Source organism: Topomyia yanbarensis, chromosome 3 (assembly GCF_030247195.1).
Source record: "Topomyia yanbarensis strain Yona2022 chromosome 3, ASM3024719v1, whole genome shotgun sequence".
NCBI lineage: Eukaryota > Metazoa > Arthropoda > Insecta > Diptera > Culicidae > Topomyia > Topomyia yanbarensis.
In genome coordinates this window covers 89,390,037-89,405,578 of record NC_080672.1, presented here as the reverse complement: position 1 = coordinate 89,405,578, position 15,542 = coordinate 89,390,037, and the positions used below count along the sequence as shown (strand labels likewise).

General features: G+C 39.3%; 1 protein-coding gene across 3 annotated transcripts in view; it reads left to right on the top strand.

Moving 5' to 3' along the window:
* The window catches only part of LOC131692650 (leucine-rich repeat neuronal protein 3), an 816,296-nt gene that overhangs the window by 240,782 nt on the left and 559,972 nt on the right, over positions 1-15,542 (top strand). The window contains exon 2 of one of the 3 annotated variants that reach the window (XM_058979811.1): positions 4,453-4,825. The exons of the other annotated variants lie outside the window; for them this stretch is intronic. The gene's annotated coding sequence lies outside the window, so the exon portion shown is untranslated. The remainder of the gene's footprint in view (positions 1-4,452; positions 4,826-15,542) is intronic. 3 annotated transcript variants of the gene reach the window in all.

The window sequence follows — 15,542 nt, the reverse complement described above, 5'->3', positions numbered from 1 at the left end:
AATCATGGTCGCATGGGAATTCGCGTTCATTTAATCGCACTTGAGACCGTGTTTATAAATTGTAGGTTTTAAAACGTTCACTTGATCATAAGGGCGTTTTTATGTTTGCCAGATCACGGGTATAGTTTTGCCGTGTTCGAGTTTGTGACCATAGTTGCATTATCGCACGGAACTCGAGCGGTTGTTTGCTAACGTCTTTGGTCACGATGGCGAGTGTGTCGCGTGTATAAATCCGTTTGAATACCTGCGTGACCGCTTACATGTTAGCGTTCCATGTTCGCGCGATCCACGAAGTTGAATGGTAGGTTCAGATCTAGAGGGGAGTGGGTTCCTTCATAACATTAAAGTGTTCAGCCTTGGCGCCTTGAGGCTTTCAGTGTATATGAGTTCGTTTTGTGAAACCATGATTAAGGGCATGAAGCTAGGCTGCTAGGATGAAAGGTAGAGGCGTCCGGACGTGAGCGATCCATGTTCGCGTGGGTACGGGCGGTGGTATAATATTGATCACCGAGCCGTTTTTATGTATGCGATGTCGCGGGCGTAGGTGTGCGCAGATGATCGCCATTACATGATAGCGTGCGTGACCAGATTTATTTTATTGCGAAGGGCACGAGGGTTTGTATACTGACGTATTTCAATGCTGTTGCCGTTTGCATATTCCCGTAGGCTTTTGAATGTTCGTGCGAGCTGCCATTCTGATGTTTAATTTTGAGCGAACGAAATGAAGCAAGAAAGTGCGTTCCCCTATCTCACAACGGCCTACGAACTGAGACGCCCTGAGGCTTGTTGTCTAGTGTGTAAAAAGTCCATATATAAAAGTGAGAGCTCCCAAACGAGTACGTTTCAGGATCATACGGGAACGAGCGTTTGTATGTTGGCGCTTGAGACCGTTTAGCTTAGATAGACTTCCCGTAGTTGCACTTCGTGATTGACCGAGTGAATAAAGTTGCACGATGAACCAAAAAAAAAACAATGATGCTTGGAAGGAGCGAATCATTTTCACTGTGTATATCAATCATAAATTGGTCGGTCTTAAGTCAGACCGGACTAAGTCGCAAAACACCAAAAAATGAGATAATGATAGCACTGGATGAAGAATTTCTTCATCTACGTTAGACTCTTGCCAGATTTGAAATAAGTAACAATAAACAAGAATTACGACAAAAATTAATTTCCATTTATAACGTAAAGGGTGCTGCGATTCAAACTTTAAACTCGTTTTTCTCGAATTCAATATTTTGTCACATAGTCCGGTCTGACTTAACACCGACCAATTAGTTCACGAGAATTGAATGGAGCCACTAAAAAATTTCCGAGTTTCGACATGGCGGAAACAGTGACTAAAGTTCACAAAAGGAAAACAAATATTTTCACAAACAAAAGCGTTACGTGAGCGTTACCTTAGGTAAATTGAACATAATTATGAAACACATGATTTTTGCTCATGATCCAGTATTCGTGACGTAAAATGTCATTGTTCTAGAATTCATGGCACTTTATTCACAATTTTGGGAACCAGTTTTTAATACAACTCTTGGTCTTTCAAATTGAAGCCAAGTAGTCAAACAAACCATCAAAATAAATAAAGAAAATATATGGTTATACGTTCCACTACCAGGTGGCACTATTCACACAAAATGATCTGAGTTGGTCTGAAAATTTATTAGCAGCCCTAGTAGCAATTAAAGTTTTATGGTACTCTTGAAGCCTTCCTTAAAACATAGATTGCACTTGTAGTGTATTATAAAACTAGAAATGCTACTTGGGAAGTGACTCTATGGTGTTTCATTCTAATAATTCCAAAAGGTGACATATTGTAAAAGTTATTGGAAAGATAAAAGAATAAATGAAAAATAGTGCGTGGCGTTTTTCTTTCTAGCAGATGCATAATAAAGCAGTAACATAATTAACATGTGGTAATCTGACCTTCATAGTTGCATGATGTTGTTTAAGCATGAAGAGTGCTTTGGCCAAGAGGAAATATTGAAGTAGGGCGGGTTCACCGTCGACTATTTGTACGTCGTCTTGACCAGAAAAAAATCTTTGTATTTCGTGGTGATACTCGTGATAATTCATTCTTCGGTATGGTAATTTATTCGTCCTTGACGATATCTAAAACCTTCTATAATATACCAAAATAGAAAAAAACTAAGGTCTTGAAGATAAATTTGAAAAACTGATTCAAAGGTACAACGTAAATATTTCCTAAGATAAAATATATATGAAGTAGATAAGTTCACCGAAGCTGTTCAAAATATATGCTATTCAACATTCGAAAACGAAAAAAAGTTATTGTTGAGTAAAAAAATCTAATTTTTAAATTACAGTTGTACCTTAAGAAAAATTAAGATACGTTTGCTAAAAGATACAGGATGAATTCTTAGGAAACTTCCCTGAAGACATCAAAGCATGAAAACATCTGTGAAACTCAGTAGAGACTTTTGACCGTCTGTTTAAGTGTGGGACCACTGTGCGACGGACGGAGTATTTTTCCGGGTGGCAGTTAGTTTAATGAGCAGATGATTTATTGGGGAAAAGTTAATCTTCGAGAATGGCGAACACAATTAGTTATTGAAGACTCCTGCTTCTTGTTTAAAATCATACACATTGCACTCCATCGTACCATATCTGATAGGTCTTCGGATCAAAGATCTTCCGCTAAATAGCGGACATCTCAAAAGTACACCCAAATATTCTCAGATTTGTGATAATCTGTGTAATGAAAGCAGTTAGCATTATTGGCGACAAGTATTTTGTGAAGGACTACTGCGCCTACACGCCCACTCACAAAGTTGAGATCGACGGTGTGGTTACCGATTCGAGTTTTTCATGTGTGGATCTACTGAAGCACGGGATTTGCAATTTCAAGGACCTTTTACTCCAGTATCCAAAGATTTTGAATGGCTTCCACACAGTTCGGGCCAACCGTACGTTAATGGCCTGCATGAGTTACGAATCAATGTGCGATTTCAAACTGCTTTGCTACCGATTCAGTGCATTGGGATATTGATAAAACAATGTCAATATAAACTTTAAACTATAAACCAGTTTTATTTCAAACTTCTGCCATTTTTTGCAACCCGCTGAAAAGTTGCAAATATTCGAGTGTATTTTTTTCGAACACATACTGTAGTATGGATATATGTCCGTCCTCAATGCGAGGCCCCCAAAATTACCGCTCACAAGAACACAACATTCTTTGAACCCTCCCGGTTTCATGTAAAGCATTGCGCACATAATGACCGCAGTTAATTCCGCAGAAAACTGCGATGACCGTACGTAACCGAAAACTATCTCACATACGAGAAAAAAAATTAACGAAGCAATCCTTCATCGCCACCGAGCCTCTAATTAATCCATCAAACAGACGATGAGATGTTACATACCCTCCCGGAATGGAACGATCACAAAGGATACAAAGTTTGTGCAATGTACCTAATGTGTGCCGGAAAGATGTCCATCTCGGCCGTCAGGAATATCCCAAGCACAGGTCCATTCATCAAGTCAAAACAGAATAACAAAAGATGTTTCACTCGCCTCCTCATAATAACGAAGCTTCGTGAAGATTCAAAGCTGATGCCGAAGTAGATGTGAGAAAGTACGATATCAGTGGTTAATATCAATCAAAATGAAAACGCAGCGCTCGCGGTCCTGCATCTTGACTCGTTAAAATACATGTTATTTTAAAGTTAAACGAGCTTTTGGCAAAATAAGGTACAATTCAAGTTTTCCTGCTGTTTTCATTGTTATTGGAACTTTTATAACTCTTGAAATTCGGATTTTTTACCCCGGAAAAATACTAGGAATCAAGTGTACATAATTCGATTCGATTCAATTATCCTCGCTACAACTCGATTTCAGTCTTCCTATGAACTTATACATACCAGGATTACCGTGTTTTCTCTCCACGAGCAGCTCCGTTATCGCTACTTTTCCGCACGAGAAGCATTTGAAAAAATAAAAATCTGTATCGCGACCGCTCTTCGGAGAAGGTTGATCCCAGCAGCCGGCGTAAGGATATAACAACGAACGACCACGTCGTGCTTCACGACGAATCGATTCAGAAACTGTTATTAAAACGTTCGTTTCCACGACTAACGAAGCTGTTTTCCTTCGAGGATAAGGTCCGTACCGTAGGTAACCACGGAGATGAGTTGATGATTGATGCAAAAGATTTGTCATGTTTTGGTAGACGTGCCAATCCGTGTAGTTAACCGTTATTGGTTGAGTTTATCCTTAGCGAGTGCTCCAATTTCAGCGATTAATTTCTCCCAGGACTGTTACTGTTTCATGCAACGTGCGGTTCATTTCCGCTGCCGGAAAGCCTTAGTACGTACGAACCTACATGTTGCCAGCAGCATTAGCATAAATTTAAATTTATTTTCGAGTATAAAAACGGCGTGCGAAGGGCCTTATTCTGACACTCTCCTTTTTTTTCTCTCGTTACTTTAGCTGACTGCTAGTGTTGTTGATGCAGAATTTCGCACGCGTGAGGCGATGATTTATGAAGACAGTTGACCGGAAAATGACTGGGGTTCATAAATAAGCGAGAGCTTGTTTGCCAAAAATCCGTTCGAGTAGGCATATTTGAAACGAGGAACACTACGCGCAATCGTTGACGTTTTTGGATCGCAATTTGAATAACGAGTTGCGAGATTGTGATTCTATACGATGTAATCAGTGTACGGAAAAATCCTACCCCGGCCCCAAAGTGTTTGTTCAGCTGATAAAACCGAGGCGACAGTGGAGAGTGTTTTTATCGTTCGCGGAATCGGCACCGGTGACAGTTCAATGCAAGTGATTGTGCGTTTCTTGGAATTTGAAGGTGAGTTCACCCGTTCACCAGCCGGTTGTCATTCAATGATTCATGTTTGGTTTGGGTGTTATCCTTCGGAGTGTGTTACTACTTGCTGTATTTTGGACAGGCTAAGTATTGTGCTACGAAAGTTACGTTCGTGACAGTACCATGTTCGTTTCGGAAACTCGTATCAGAGAGCTTGAGTATAATCATTAAACTCCCGGTCATTTTCTGTTGAACATGATTATAGTTTTTCATATTGACCTATAACAGAAAGTTGCTTTCAGATGTTAGCTGCAATATATCTCGATAGTGGCGCATCGAGGAGGCCGGGAGCCCTTTAATAGTTCTTTTTTATGTTGCATGTTTTTTCCTACTGTCACCTGCTGCCCAAAGTACAGCCGTTAGTTACTAACTTTTTTAAGTGTTGTATATTTTTACCTTCCTCACCGTTCATTTGAAGTATTTGTTTATCGTTTTACTCATGGTAGTCACAATATCTAATGTTATTTTCTGATCATCTAACCTTTACTTAGTGAATGCCTAATAATGTTTTGTTTCTTATTTAGTTGTTTCTTTCTTGGCGTCACTCAAAAGTACATGAGGATATGCAAACGCTATACAACACAAATGATTAAAAAAACCCGCGCTATAACACACAATCACTCGAGTCTTTCTCGATAATACAAACCCGGTCGCAAACGCGATCATTCACACATACCGACGCCTACGATATTGCAATCATATAAGCGTCCTGGCGATTAAATCAACGTGGTAGCACTAGCGAATTTTTAAACGCGGTTTCATACGCTAATGTACATAGTTGTCAAACCTGTATTATTGTGCAACGTGAGGCCACACTATGCCGCCATTTATCTCTTATACAGAGCTACTATCCCTTATGTTGCAGCGGTGCCAACCGAGGTACGATTTGCCTTGTGCCGTTTTTGCCTGAACCCGTAGCTGGCTGGCTCGGGTTTTGACATCAAGCGCTGTTGGTTCATACTTTTTGATAGCGGTTGGGGTTGGAACTTGACTCAGTTTCGTTTCGAGCGGAAGTGGCATTAGTGACGATCTATGCTGCCAGGGAAGGGAAACAAATGACGCGCGTGTGAGCTGCTTGTGTATTTTATTTTTACTTATTATAGGCCGCTCAAGTTTTTTTTTAATTCGTATATTTGGTACGGCTCAAGGCGTTAGCCGTGGGTCTTTTATATATTTACATGATGTAAACAATAAAAATAACAAACAATTAATGCTAAGATCGATCCCGTACGCGCGACTTGTCATTGCGCGCGGAGATCCGTTTTCGTGTCGGGGAAATCCTTGCATTCACGTCAACTATATCAAGAGGGTCATTTGTATCTTTGTCGTCTTCGCACATGTCCGGGTCATCATCGGGGTTACTGCCTTGATGTTCGCGATCAGGTGTTGTTCCTGACTTCTTTCCCTTTCGGGTCACGACCGTGAACCCCCCGTCATTGCTAGTAGCTCCCTTGTTGGTAGAATTAGCTGTTGAGTTTGTGGCACTTGACGCGGCTTTCGCAGTTGTCAATATTGCTTGAGCAGCAGCCACAAATTTGGCAACCGTTTGGGGCTCAGGGAATGATATTGGAGACTGAGTGTTGGTATTTCTTTCTGTAGATGAGATCTTCTTAGCGGTTTCTGGGCAAGATTGTCCGTAATGTTAGGCCGCTCAAGTTGTTTATCAGTTTCTCTTCATGGATAAATCCGATAGTCGCCTGTTGAAGATTCATTTCGTAACGACCTTCGATAAAATTATTTGCCGATGGCCAGCTGTCCGGAGTTCAAGTCACTCGATAAAAATTCTTGGACCTCTATCGCGCTCGACTTTGGTGTACATTACTAAGAACGTATTGTCCACCAAGATATCTAGGATATATCTTTTCCCTCTTCTAGTAATACAATTTCTTTCCTGTGATGCTTGTGGAGATGCAGAAATAGTCTCTGTCTCTATCAACAGTGAGTATCGAACTAACATTCCTTTCTTCCCCGGTAGAACAGCATTGCGCGTGAGCGGCCTCGTTATTGACCATTTTATGATAACGTTGAGCCATTGAAATATTATTATTATTTACATCTTCGTTAGTGTCAATGTTAAAAATTTCTATTTGCTAACTTATAATTAGATTTAGTGGTATGGAAGTCATAAACTAAAACAGTTTCGTTGAATCTGCTACAACATCTGTCTACCGGATTGTTGCAGTGATGTGATCGGTGAAACGAAGTTTTCTGTCCAATAACACTCCCAGGTTACGGATAGATATCCACCCGCCCGATGACACAGGTTTGAAAGAGTATATTCGCAACGTCTTATATTTGCCGTCCGCGTCCGAAACTTATCACATTACATTTACCAACGTTGATCTGCATACCGTTCAGTTCCTATGTATTGGCTATATCGTCTTAGAGCACAGCAGAGTCGAATGCAATTGAACGAAAGATTTTCAGATCATCAGTATAGCGTAGTTTTTCAGAGTTGATGCGGTTGCAGAGATCGTTGATCAATAAGAGAAAGATCAGTGGCCCTAGGTGACACCCTTGAGGCACACCGGTTGGCGTTACGGATGCACTTGAGCGTGTGGTGCCAATTCTAACGAAGGCGGATCGTTGTGAGAGGTAAGAATGCAGCTATCTGGTCAAAATAACCTAGTCACTTCAGTTTCAAAACAGTCATGTTGTGGGGCACCTTGTCGAATGCTTTCGCGAAATCAAAATATATAGCGTCCACTTGTTGACGCTTCTCTACAGCTGGAACTAGAAAGCTCGTGCACGTCATTAAGTTCGAAGTGGCGGAGCATTTTGACGTAGGACTACGTCTTTGTTTTCGATATGGGGGTGCACTTTGCAAATTCTACAAAAAAGTTTGTAACGAAAAGTGGTCTAATTTTCAACGCATATAATTCAGTCATCTAACGATAAATTTTCAAATTTTTGGAACTTATCGCCCCAAAATACTTCTAAGAATAGATTCCAGTAGATAAACTCAAAGCTTTTCATGTAATGGCATTAAAAATTTAAATAATGTACAACCTAGTCAAAATATCGCGCATTTACACATAGAAGATAGCGCTTCCCAAGTCCGGCACGACAGATTTGTGGACCTAGTGCGCTACGCTTCTATGAATGACGTCATTATCGACTATTTAAAGAACGGATTTGGACGGACAAGCTCAGTTGCCTGTTGAACGGCAGGCGGAGCAGATCACTGCGCTGTGTGTTTTCACAGCCAGTGTAACTGAGCTATAAGTCCGTTACACTGGCTGTGGAGGTACGCTACCCAGGGCCGTCCAGGACGCGACTGAGCTTGTCCGTTCAAACACTATGCTTTCTTTTGTGTTGTGCTTGTTTTCAGCACAGTAAGTCTCGAAAACAATTATTCGTACACAAAATCGCTTGTATATTCGAGCTCCATTTGCAAAATCGGTTAACGAAGTATCGTGGTACTAGTTGTCTCTTTCGCTCTACCCATCATCATCAGTGTTGACACATTTTGCTTTGTGCGCTTGGGATCAATGTTTGAGGCGAATGTGTAGGTAGGTATATATAATTTGTTACTTAATTGTTAGCGGTTGCATGCGTAACCTGCATGATAGCAATCTGTGCTTTCGTTACGCAAAGACGAAAACTTTCTCAGCAACTAATTTACGCAGATCGATGGAAAGCTCAACGAAAATTTATTATTTATTCCACTCAGCCTATCCTATTTCGATTCTGCTAAGAGGTACATACTAAAACTTCAAAAACCGTTGAAAAAACGCATCTAAGTTTATATTGTTTTCGATTCTTGCATATTTATAGTTTCGATATATGATTAAGACCACTGGATTCGCTACATTTGTATGAGTACTTTAGGAAAGTTACAATAATGGCAAAATATAACTAGAAGCTTGGTCTATACATGAAATGTGATTATATTGTCTAAAATTTGATTTTTCTTCCTCGGTCCGGGTTTTTTACCACACACAATCGAAAAGCTTTTACAATTTTTAAAAGCTGTTCTTGTGCTGTAAAGATTTAGTTCCAGATATTAGTTCGGTCACGGTTTTCTATCTTCTTTCTTCAGATCTTCTCAAATAAGTTTAATCGGATTCGATCACCTACTACAAATGAAAAGACCTGATAATCAAGAAGGTTTGGTTCAGTATGTAACTTTCGATTTTGATTGGTTGTACTTAAACTATACGTAAGAAATATATTTGATTCATTATTATTATAAATGTACTAATAAAATAAATATTTTGCATTAAGTAATGTAGTCCTACGCCTACAGCTCGTGCAACCCTATAGGGCTGCCCCTTATAATTTTTTACAAATCCGTGCTGTCGTTCGTCGATTATGTTGGAAAAAGCAGCGTACATCGCATTGTAGACAAATTTTTCCAGAACTTTGGTAAGGCAGTTCAGCAGTCAGATTCCTCTGTAGTTTTCAACATCGTGCATGTCTCCAGCCTTATGAATAGGAACTATAGCAGCTTCTTTCCATGCAATTGGGAAAAATATTTTCCGAGATTGAACGTTGGAAAATAATACTTAATGGTGCAGAAAGTACTCGGGCACAATGCTTTATAAACACAGGAGGCAAAAAATCCTGACCAGAAATCAACACTGGAGCTGTTAAATACCTCAGAATCATTAGCGTTAGGAAGAGAAAGGTTGATTATGCGTTGGCATTGTTTCCAGGTACTGTTGCGATGGATAGACAGTAGGGCTGGTAAATACATCTCGGAAGTGATCTGCAAATCTGTAAAAACACAGGAGGCAAGAAACCCGAGTAGAGTCTGATATCAAATTGAGAATTAAACTTGATGTTGTGATGTAGTAGGTAATGATTGCTCGGGTTCTTATCGTTTTGGTCGTTTTAACGGTTAAAAGATCAAAATCGAAAGCAGAAAAATCGTCCTATAATATCGAATAGTAAACTATTTATGCTATCAGTGAAAGCAAATTGAAAACTCATTGAGAAGTTGAAATATTTCATTTATAATAAAATAAGTCATTAATTTGATGTTTACCGAAGAAATAGAAACAAACTTCTATTTCATACTATATTGCGTTTCGGCTTCGCCTCATCAGAAACCGACACTAACTTATTGTCGGAATAGATTAGCGCCGGCTTCTATTTTCCAAAAAAGCAAAACATTTAAGCACATCAAAATGAGATCAAAATGTGATGTCATATCAGAAAAAGTTTACGCCGATATCAAAATAAGATTTCAATTTGATGGCTGATATCAAAATATGATGTCTACTTGCTGTAATTTTGATGGTTCACTTTGCTCGGGAATCCTGACCAGGTCCTTTCAAAGGATCATCTGTGTAACGAATTACGGTCGTGAAATTGTTTACGAAATCATAAAATATTTATCATAAATTCGTGAAGTGGTTTATGATTCTTAGTGTAATCGCCACGACTTACCATTGGTTCTGTTCTCGTGAAATAGTTCACCAAGTCATACAATACTATTCGCGTATTCATTAACTGATTCATGATTCCTTGTATGATAGTCACGCCTCACCATTCGTGGTCGTTAAATAGTTCACAAAATCATACAAATCCATGCACTCATGAACTGGTTCATGGTTCCTAGTGTAATAGTCACGACTTACCATTCGTTCTCGTGAAATGGTTTGTGAAATCGTAAAATATTATTCATGTATTCGCGAACTGGTACAATGTACACGTGAAATTATTCATGGATTCGTGAATTAGTTCCCGATTCCTAGTATTTGACTTACTATCTATCTTACGTGCTTGTGGCATTTAGAAGGTAATCATTTTCAATTGCATGCAACATGATCATGAAATTTTCACGTGAACTATTTCCCAAATTTGGAGTATTATTCGTAATCGTTTTTGTTCCATGCACTATTCCATGAAATGTCATTTATGTCCAGCTGCTAGTGACCAGTAATAGGTACGACCAGTAGATGTAAGAAAACTATAACCTCCAACAATCATGAACTTTGTTTAACTGTCGGCTTGTATTCCCAAATTATGAACACAACAAAAACTAAACATGTCCAGGGAACAACCACAGTAACCGCACCAAACATTCGAATGTTACGCTAAGTATATATGCGACGTGAACTTGATTTTTGGAAACACAAATAGTTTTACAAATCCAAGGTTTATTTTTAATATCCTCAGGAACGTGGTCGCTGTTTTCGTGAATCGTTCAGTTCACGAAATCGAGATCTCTTTTTCATGAATTTATGAACAGATTTTTTTCCGTGTGCTACTATGCATCTATTTACATCAATGAGGGGGGGTTAGTTCAAGTTAGTTCAATAGTGCCCAGGGGCCCGAGTGGACTTACGACGGCCTTGGACTTTATCTAAATATTTTTAAGAATATAAATATTGGCAGTGATGGGTGATTCATAAACATCTTCGAAAATTATCCGCCTTGGTTATGCTAATTTTTATGGTCTTATTTTACTGCAAATGATTAAGTAGTCTTCATGTAATTACATTCAAGTTTGCACGTATTTTGTGGTATGCAATTATGAATGTTCTTTGAAAGAACACGTATCCGCCGGTTGATGCCAATCGAGCTGACAGTTTTTAGGACTGATCAAACTAATTTTTTTTTTGTATTTATTTGAACAACCAGGAACATAATACACTGGGCATTTAATGTGCTTGGAGAATACACATGGTCTTGTCTGAGTGAAATGATGACTATTGAATCATGTATGGGGTTTGGGAATTGACAGTTTGCGAGAAGACTCGAGAACCAGATACCATTTTGCGGCAGTGATATCAGTACGAAGAAAACATAATTTATTGCCATATTCATTGGTTTACTTTTAATTAATTAAAACCATTAAATTAAATCAATGTTTTGACTTCCAGTTTAAATAAATTCTGTGTAACCTCAACAATACGTGTATTTTTGGAATAGGGTTAACGAGTAGATGACAGAAATCGATGTCTGAAGCCATTTTGAAATAAAACATGGCGACTTCCGGTTCAGGCAAGGCTTTATAACTTCAACAATGTGGGTATTTTCGGAATTGGGTTGTCGAGTAGAGGACGACAATCGGTTTAGATAAATTCAATGTAACCTCAACAATATTATTTCCGGAATAAGGATGACGAGTACATGACGGAAATCTATGTTCGAAGCCATTTTGAAATCCAAATTGCAACTTCCATATAAGATAAAATCTGTAAAATTTCAATAATATGAGTATTCTTGAAATGGGCCTGACGAGTACATAGCGGCAATCGAATTCTAAAGCTATTTTGAAATCCAAGATGACAGCTTCCGGTTTAGATAAATTCTCTATAACCTCAACAATGTGAACATTTTCGGAATGGGACAGTTATAGAGTAGACACAGATAAAGTGATTAGTGATGATAACGTTGTTGAATATTTTGTTCAACCAAAAATTGCTATCTTGGTATTCGAAATAACGTCACTCATCGATTTCCGTCATCTACTTACCAAGCCCATTTCTAAACTACCCATTTTTAGGGGAATCAAAAATAATGTTCAACAAGAAATCGACCTAATATTCTTCTTTAGCACCTAGACACAACCTCACAACCCACTCTGATTATTTTGTAAAAATTTCTTCTAAGAGGGTCTTCCAGCGCAAAATTTAAAAAAAAAAAAATTTAATTTTTGAGTATTTTGCATCTTTAAGATAAGAAAAATTTGCTTAAGAGGGGATTTACTCGTATTCGGCTTAGAGGATTTTCATAGGAGTCTGATAAAAACCGATCAAAAAGCTGATAAAATCAGGGGGTAGACAAAATCGGGAGCTGATAAATTCGGGTGTTCGCTATATACTGCTCAATCGTAATACTCATATTGTTAGGATTATTGAGAATTTAAATAAGAATGTGAAACGAACTTTTTTTACGAGCTAAATCCCAAATAACGAATACTTTTTTTACGAACAATTCAAGTTGTTTTTGGAATAAAGAAACAAGGAATATTAGAATCGTTCACATACTGTTTGATTCAATTAAGGGGTTACACCACTGTAGAGCACGAAAAAATAGGCATATTTCGAGAATTTTTCTTAACTTGATATCGAGAAATTGCTAAATGGGATTTACAACATAAGTATTGAATCATACAAAAAAAATTTTGAATGATTTGGCAACTGTGCAGCATTTTCCCCCATGCACGTCTTTTTGGAGGGGGTCAACGGCCGGAAATCTATCTCCCGTAATTTTTGCCCTAGAGCCAAAAACTAAAGTTTTTCTGAATCCTTAATGCAAGCGACTTACGTAGGATTTATTAGACATTATGATTTTATGCAAAATGGCGCACTTTTGAGTGAAAAAACACCGAAAATGCAACACAAAATTCTTAATTAAAATAAAGTTAAGCAATAAAAAATAAAATCCTACGCACGTCGCCGGAGAAATCAATTTTGAATATACTGTAGCATATTTTAGAAGAATATATAAAGAATCGATTTTTTTTTAAATTCTACAGTGGTGTAACCCCTTAAACATATGCAACACTCTCCACTGTCAGCAATCCGGAGCTGAAGTTGCTCTTTTTGGAGAACGAACTTTTCCAAATTAATTCAACAAACGAGAAATCTTTCATAAATTCTCGGCAGCCGGCTGCCCAGAGAAATAAAAACATGATAGTATTTCTGGGAATTGCATAAATTGTGTCACGTATCAAGGTGAATCCAGATTTGTGTAACTCTTAACCTCACCCCACTATCAAAAACTCCTTCCCGTGACAAATGTGGAGATGCAGAGGTATACACGGTCTCCATAAGAACGTTTGTTACACTAACATTCCTTTCCTTCCCACCCGACTATAAAGACGTGGCCGGTGCCGTTATTGGCATTTCAAACTACAAAATTCTCCAAACGTATACACTGAGAATAGATCCCCGGCTCTATTCGTTGATCCGCTGTGCAATTTTGCTTGTTCTGGTTAGTCACGGAGTACAACTACGAATTGTACGGTCAACATGCTCATGCTCATGCTTATGTTCATATTTTTACGCGTAGAAATATTCTTTGTTTCTTTGGTGTCTTCTCAAATTTCTACCAACTCCCATCCAAATTCATTATAACTGTAAACACCGACAATGTTAACGGTTAGTCAGTCAAACTGACTGTTAATTCATTAATACTTCCCCCGAGCGTCATTCTACCCATCAATCCTAATCGTTTCGAATTTACAACCCCGACTTCCCTTGTCCTTAATCTGTTCCCAACCCATCACACAAAAACCGGAAGGCGCCAATTTAAATCGACAAATCATGATGTTCGGTGAACCTGCTAGCCGCAATTTTCCCTAATTTCTCCCAGTTATGCACGAGACACCGGGGAACCCACATCTGACGAAACGAAACTTCGACGACTACACAACAGAGCAGCTATTCATCTCAACAAGAGCGGTACGTCAATCAACAGCCTCGCATGTTTACGAGCTGCTCACGCGACACCACCGGCACTGTTCACATTTCGGTAATCAGTCCGGACCCGGGTTCCACTGTGGGATCATTAATTATCCTTCCCGGTCGGTCGGTCGCACCCGTCGACGACGACGTTTCGGCGCCAACCACAAGAACTCAGCACCAAACCACCACAACCACACATGTGAGGAAGATATGAGTGTTTAATTTTCTGTCGTTCTTTCATCGAGATACCCCCTCCCCACACGGTTTCGTTTTTGATGAAATGTTTATCGAATCGAAAATTAGTTACGAGCTCTACAATGCGAGAACTAATTACCCTAGGGTTCGATCAGCTCCGCCGCCGCAACCCACGCGCAGACATGCAAACGAGTTTTTCAGACCTCCGCCGCGTAGAAAATTGCTGAATACTGGTCATCATCGCAGGACAAAAGGCACCTATTCGAACCACGGAGGGAAGGTCAAGTCTAACGAATTCCTCGTGCGGTTTGTTGTGCCTGCACTTTACAGCGAGGTCTAGGAAGAAGATTGCTGACAGCTGATGTTTGAAATTCCGTGAAGGTGCTAGAATAGGGGGAAGGGAAGATTATAGAAACGATTATGGCGGTCGACCATTATATCGTGAAATTGGGATCTTAGAGGACTGAATTTCGTAATTGGCTTAGAGTTTTTTTTATCGCTGATCTCTTCTTCCTACGTGTTGTTTTTATAACCTCGCAAGGTTAGCAATTTTACATTTGACAGTCGACACTTGACCGTTCGAACATTGACTGAACTTTTTATGAAGATTTATTAGAAATATGCCCCGCAAACTTACCGTTCGTTTTAATGCTAAATTGTTTTTACCACATCGCTTTGGTTGCAGTATTTCGCCCAAGAATCTCACACGCCCGATTCTGCCATGGTTGGATTGGAATCTCCCGCAGACAAGACGCCACCGAAATTAATTGAATCGGGCGGTTGATTGCGATAAGCCATCTCTGGACTGCACTGCGGTGGTTGTCACGGAGCTGCGGCCACCAGTTGTCAGTATAGTGGTGAAAAGGTTAACAGCCTGATCCCTCGCCGACTACCTGTGCCATGGCTTATCGCACTTGGTTCCGAGATCCCAAACGTTGCCTACACGGTGTATCATCATTATCATCATCATCACAATCATCATAATCATCATCATAATCATCACTATCGTCATCCGGCAGCTGGGTACGATAAAGGAACAGGAAATATACGACGATCCGCAAAATAAAGTTTTTTGTCTCTTACTGCCAGCCTACACCGTGTACTTTTTGCATTTTTAGTCCTTAACCATGGAGAATTCA